Raw genomic sequence first — 7,142 nt, 5'->3', positions numbered from 1 at the left:
GAAATGACAGCTGGCAACAAATCCATTCCGAATAAGAGACAACGGACCCAGTACTTTGTTGGTGGTGTGAAAATATGCCTACAAACATTAAATATCTTTGGAACCGTTTGTATTCAATTATATCTGAATCGGGAGATTATCTTCTCTGTCAAAATGTTAAGTGCATCTCTCCGTGCATAAAGGCTGGCTGTACAGTGGGCATAGAATATGGCATATATTATTGAAATAATTGTTCTCTAATGAACACATCTATTTCTATATTTAATATAATTTCATATATACTCAAGTGCGCCGTCGGACAGATTCGGCCGTCAGACGTGCGTAATGGAGAGAGGAGCTCTTGTGGAGAGAACTAGGTCGCAAGGTTGCCCTGACGACAGACAGTTGGACTGCCCTGATGACTGAAAGCTATGTTACCGTCACTTGCGGGGGGATTCCCCGGCTGGCAGAGCTGGCAAAGTCTGCGACATCGGTACTGTTGTGAAGGATCAGATTAAACCGGATATGTATATTTATTTATATATATATATTTAATTGTATTTGTATATCGTTTGATATCCCCTGTATATTCCTTGTACAATATGCATTGAATATCCCCGTTTCTACTAAACAGCCCATAATAGTTTCATTCTACCATTGGACGAGAACCTGGCGCCAGGTTGCCATACCCCTAGGTCCAAGTTCAATCGTGCCACCTAACATGTCGAGACAACCCCCGGTTCCGCGCAGTAATATGCCGGGCGAAATACGTGTGGTACTATTTGTTCATAGCGCATATATATATGGCGCTCGTAAAGTAGAACTTTCTTTTAGTCCAGTTCTTTACCCTCCAACAGAGTGACAGACGCAAAAGCCTCCCCACGAAGCACATGCGGTGTAGTAGGGCCTACTTGGCCCAGAATAGGCATTGAGATATCGTGTAGATTAATAGTTGAATGGTCATAGTTTGGCACCATACCGTCGAGTTGGACGTATTCTATTAAGCTAATAATAGTCTATTTATGTATGGTGCATCGTTCGGTTCGAGTTCTACAGTTATCAGTACCCCCATCGTTCCTGACGTTATTTGGACGCTTATCCAGGCTGGTCAGACCCCTAGTGGTGATTGCATCCGAGGAGCTCCGGGTCAAGAGCGACTGGACCTGTATATTGGATTACTCTACCCGACGACGGCGAGCCTTCCACGGCTCTTGGATTATGCTTTGTGTGCTTTGGTTATTCCATGGATAAAGGCCAACACTGTCGAGTGTTGGAATTACCCCCCGGAGAGGACTACAGGTGAGGCGGCGCTCTACACGTGAGGTCGCACCACGTCTCTCCGTTGTGGACCGGCAGATACCGTTCCACAGAGGGTCCAGCTGTATTCGTCTGCGGCCCGAGGTTCTGTGGGCACTGTGTCTAAGACTTTGGATTCTCCCAAGACACCGTCGGCCAGATGGGATACCGCCAGCGGCTTCTCTAACCCCCCCCTCCTACTGTCTTACAACCAGCGGGACCCCCCCCCCCCCTTAGTGTATCCAGCTATAATCATTTAAGTACTATCGCTATCGTTTCCTAAATATTCCAGGTTGTATACTTACTCCCTGCGCAACCAGAGATTGGACATTCAATGTTGATTTACCTACGAATACTCATTTGCCATAAAAGTGCATACTCAACATTTCAAATCATAAATGTAATTAAGTGCATGTTGTATACACCCTTTGCTGTATTAAATATTCGATTTGGTCCATTTGTGTTGGTTCGTTTCATCAGGTGGGAAAGTGTTCATCATACTTATATCTTGTACTGGGTGGCCAGAAGTTAAAGTACATGAGGTAGTGGTATTAAATATCATATCTAACAATACAGTCAGGGAATTGTACCCCTCAGCTACAATTGGTCCTTCGAGCCGGAGGGTAACTAGTGTAATATTAATATAGTGTTATTAATATCGAAATGGCCTATGATGAACACTCCACGAAACGATCCTCCTAACCTAGAACGCCCGCGGCGCAGACGACAGACACCTCAGTACTTAGAGGCTTACACTGTCAGTCAACTACCTAGCCTTCGACAAACGGTAAACGTGGTAAAAGTAGAAAGTAAAATTATGTCTGACCTTAACGACCAGGTTTCCCCGACCACAGAGGCCCTAGTAGGTCCTAATGTAACTGACCAAGCCCACGGTGGGGACCAGGAGGGAATTGACATGCCTTTACCCCCCGCCACTACTAAAGAAGTAGTTCCCGACACGCCCCGGGAGGAAGACAACCCTACAGAGAGAGAACTCTGCACGGAAGAAGAAGAGGAGAGCGCCGAGGAACTAGAGCTCCAGGACTCCCCAACGAGTACCCGCAGGAGCGGCTCACCTCCACTACCGCCTTCCCCCAGCGAAGCGGAGAGGATACTACAACAGGCGTTCCTCGTCAGCCTGACAGCCTCTACCGAACGCGATCGGCTCCAAGCACAGACGCTTAGCGAGCGCGAACGTCTCCAAGCCCAGGCGACCAGCGAGCGCGAACACCTCCAAGCACAGCAACGGAGCGAAGAACAGCGCACAAGTCTGGAGATGAGACGCTTCCAGATGGAAGAGAATATGGCAAGAGACCGGGCCGACGCCCAGCGCGCCGCTGCCGGTGCCCAAAGAGACGCAGAGCGCGACAGACTACAAGCGCAACTAATAGAGCAGCTGATCAAAAGGACAACTCCCTCTCCCTCCGCCAGGGGCTCAAGGAACTCGTCGAGACAGCAGTCAAGAGCAGCGTCACCGCAACGAGCAAGCGACCCTGAATTTGACCAACAGACCGAGTCTAGACCCCCCGCAGACCCCCTTCCCATACCGGTCCAAGCGAGACCCAGCTACAAGGAAGGAGCGGCCTACACTGCGGAGAAGCTAAATAAACGATTACAAGATCTGGAAGATTTGATAGAAGAAGAAGAGGGAGAAGAGGAGAACCAAGCCCGACGACAGCACAGTACTCCACCGGACCAGGAGGTCCCATACAGTCCAGGCTATACCCCCGCGGCGCTGCGCTACAGACCCCCGACTCTATTTACGGGTGAGCACGACGCACGACCAGCCCCGAGGAACAGTACCTGGACCAGCGGGCCATGGTACCCTGCCAGTACCAGCCCACAGCGAGGCGCAAGAGGGGACTCGCCCAGGAGGTCTCTCCCCCAACGCTCGCCGATGTATCAGCCATCCACAGCGTCATACAACGCCACGCCGTCATTCCCAGACTTCGCCTATGAGAGTCGAGCACAGTACACGGAGCTCCGGATGTGCTTAGAGACAATGATGGTGGATGTCGTTGATGAACGCCACAAGTATGCAATATTATTGAAGCACCTGAAAGTACCGCGAGCGCACAATATAGCGCTAGCCTATGCTACCTCCTCGACCCCATACACAGCGGCCCTTGCAGCGCTGGATCAAAGATATGGACGTATATGGGATTACGTAATCCAGGAGATAAGGCATATTGACCGCCTACCCCCAGCCACAGACAATCGCGCACTAGACGACCTGTCAATCAAAGTGCAGTCCCTGGTGGGGATGCTGGGAGCTCAACGGGAGAAGGGCAGGCATGAGCTGTACGCCAACTCTAACGTTGAGAGGATTTTGGAGAAGCTGCCACCCGCAAGACAGGAGCGCTTTCGGCGGCAGAGGGACTACCGAGATCCCGACGGCCCCGAGCCATCCCTCCTTGATCTGGCCGACTTCTTGGCGAGAGAGGTCAGCAGCTTACGACTGGACACCTTCGGGCGGAGCACGCCAAGCTCCAGAGAGGGACCCAGGAGAATAAGTGATGGAAGAAGATCGGTGACTGTCATGCACCAATCAGAGTCAGTACCGAGCAGTAAGAGTCACAGCACCCCCTCGAGGAAGGAGAAGTGGAAGATAGCGTGTCCCTACTGTGAGAAAGAACACTGGCTGTCACAATGTGACTCATTCACAAAGATGAATGCAGAAGAAGTGAGCCAATGGATAAAGTCCAACCGGCGCTGTTATCGATGTGCGCGGCCCCACATGGCAGCCGAATGCCGCCTAAAGAAAAGGTGCAGCCGGTGCGATGGAGCCCATCTAGATATACTACACGATAGTAACGGAAGACGGCCTATACCTGCACCACGGAGCGGCACCAAGGCAAGTGTCATGTACATTGACCCCGCCAGCAGCAACGGAGCTCAAGTGCTCTTAAAGGTAGTCCGTGTGACATTGAGCTACCAGGATAAAGTCATGGACACTTACGCCGTTCTTGATGACGGGTCAGAGAAGACCCTTCTGCTCGCCTCCGCTGCGACTCAACTGGGACTGCGGGGGAGCAAGAACGAAATGACGATTCGGACAATAAGAAGAGATTTAAAGACGATAAAGGGCGAGAATGTCTCCTTCACTATCGCAGCCAACGGGCAGCCAGAGCGACGGTACAAGATCACAAATGCTTTCACCAGCCAAGAAATAGGACTCTCGCAGTACACCTACCCTGTCACCAAGTTGATGGATAAATATGTGCACCTGCGCCAATTACCTATCCCGCTCATAGACGGCGCTACCCCGACCCTGTTGATAGGCTCCGACCATGCAGAACTCATAGTCCCGATTGACCGGGTCTATGTCCTGCCGCAGTCGAGACCCGCCTAGGATGATCATTGCAAGGCCCCCTCGCTAAATCTCTCAACCGAACCGCAGCCACTAGCTGCTTCCACTCCAGAACGACAGAAGAAGACACCACTCTCCTGCAGCATGTCGAGAGGCTATGGACCCTAGAGACAATGCCTTTAAGAACGAAAAGAAAGACATTCGCTCTAAAGAAGACATTTACGCCATCCACCTACTCGAGCAGGGGACAAAGAGAGTCACAGTCGGCGGAGTGATGAGATACGCAACTCCACTCCTGAGGCGAGAGGGAATGCCCCCCTTTCACGCAAAGAAAGACGCCACGGAGCGCTATCTACTGAACACAGAGCGGCGCCTAGCCAAAGACCCCGCTCAACAGAGTGTGTACCGAGCTGAGATTGAGAAGCTAATCACAGCGGGACACGTAACAAAGATTGACATTAAAGAGGCCGATCAGACGACCGAATCATGGTACGTGCCGCATCACAAGGTCCATCACAATGGCAAGGATCGCATTGTGTTTAACTGCAGCTACCAGATCGGATCCCAAAATCTGAATAAAGAGCTCTTGCCCGGCCCCACACTCGGCCCCTCCCTACTAGGCGTGCTACTGCGCTTCCGCCAGGACAAGGTGGCTATAAGCGGGGATATCAAAGGGATGTTCTTGCAAGTGAGACTAGTAGAGGAGGACAAGCCTCTGCTACGGTTCCTATGGAGAGAGAAGATCGGAGATGAGAACCCATCCATCTACCAGTGGGAAGTACTCCCCTTCGGAACCACATGCAGCCCGTGCTGTGCTACATTTGCACTACAGAAACACGTCACAGAGGACCCAGCAGCAGATGAAGAGGTCCAACACAGTGTGAAGAACAGTTTCTACGTAGACAACTGTCTACAAAGCGTCTCGACTCAAGAAGAAGCCGAGGCTCTCCTAATCAAGTTACGCGCCTCCCTAATCAAAGGAGGCTTTGATCTCAGGCAGTGGGCCAGCAGTGACCCGCACGTATTGCGCAGCCTCTCCTCCGCAGACAAGGCTGCCAGCAGCGAGACCTGGATGGCGACAATCCCAGGAGAAGCCCAAGAAATGACACTAGGATTAGTCTGGCGCTTCAAAACAGACTCGCTCCACTATAGACACAAACCCTTGGCTCCAGAGCAAGGAAGGTCGGCGGCGATACCGACCACCAGACGGAGTGTGTACAGAACACTCGCCAGACAATATGACCCGCTGGGATGTATTCTACCTTACACCACCAGGGCAAAGATGATTGTACGAGCACTATGGGACAAGGACCAGGGCTGGGACGACCCAATACCCGCACACCTTGCCTCAACATGGAGAGAGTGGGAGACGGAACTCCGCTCACTCCCAGGTGTCAATATACGCCGCAGCTACTTCCCATCCACAGTGAGGCCAGAGACATGCGAGATTGAGCTACACGTCTTCAGCGATGCCTCCGAAGTAGCCTACGGATCGGTTGCTTATTTGCGTGCCCAAGAGATGGGAGGAGAGATACACACTGCTTTCATACTGGCCCGCTCAAGGATAGCCCCACGTAAGCAACAATCTATCCCACGTCTAGAGCTCTGCGCAGCCCTCGCAGGAGCGCATCTAGCCACGTTAATCCAACGTGAACTCACCATTCCGGTGCATAGAACAATCTTGTGGTCAGATTCCACGACAGTACTCACATGGATTAAGTCTGATTCATGCAGATACAAAGTCTTCGTGGGAGTCAGAGTCACCGAGATTCAGGAACTAACAGAAGAAGCAAGCTGGAGGTATGTGGATACCAAACACAACCCAGCTGACGTCATCACCCGAGGAATGTCCCTGGATGACCTAACCCGTCGCAACATCTACAGTGACGGACCAGCATTCCTCCAGCTCCCGGAAGGAGATTGGCCTACGCCCACCCCGAGGGAAGCAAGTAGCGAGGAGGCTGAGAACAAGAAGCCTATGTTCTGTGGACTGAGCACTGTCGCCTCCACAGACCCGAACATAGATGACTGCATTACCCTAGAGAGTGCGCAACAAAGGACATTCCTGCGGCACCACCCAGAGATTCAGTCCACCACTGACATGTCAGCAGCTGACTACGAAGAAGCAGAACTTCTTCTACTACAACGAGCCCAGAGAGACTCGTTCCCCGATGAGCTAGACTGTCTACAGGGAGGAAACCCCGTCCCATCAGACAGCAGACTGATTCACCTGGCACCAGAGAGTGACGCACATAATCTCATCAGAGTGGGTGGTCGCCTGCGGAGAGCCCCCGATCTACCAGATGACATTAAGCACCCGATCGTCTTGAACAGCCGACACAAGGTCACAGAGCTGATCATAAAGAAATACGACGAGGATGTGCACCACGCAGGAGCAGAGAGAGTCTTCGCGGAGATCAGACGTCGTTATTGGATATTACAAGGGAGAGAAGCAGTACGGCGCTTCCAGCGAACCTGTCTAGACTGCCGTAAGTGGCGCGCGCAGCCCAGCATACCACGGATGGCTGACCTACCCCCCTGTCGCCTCCGAATCGGC

Source organism: Notolepis coatsorum (genome assembly GCF_963971535.1).
Source record: "Notolepis coatsorum genome assembly, contig: SUPER_15_unloc_4, whole genome shotgun sequence".
Taxonomy (NCBI): Eukaryota; Metazoa; Chordata; class Actinopteri; order Aulopiformes; family Paralepididae; genus Notolepis; species Notolepis coatsorum.
Note: the sequence above shows the minus strand (reverse complement) of the source record.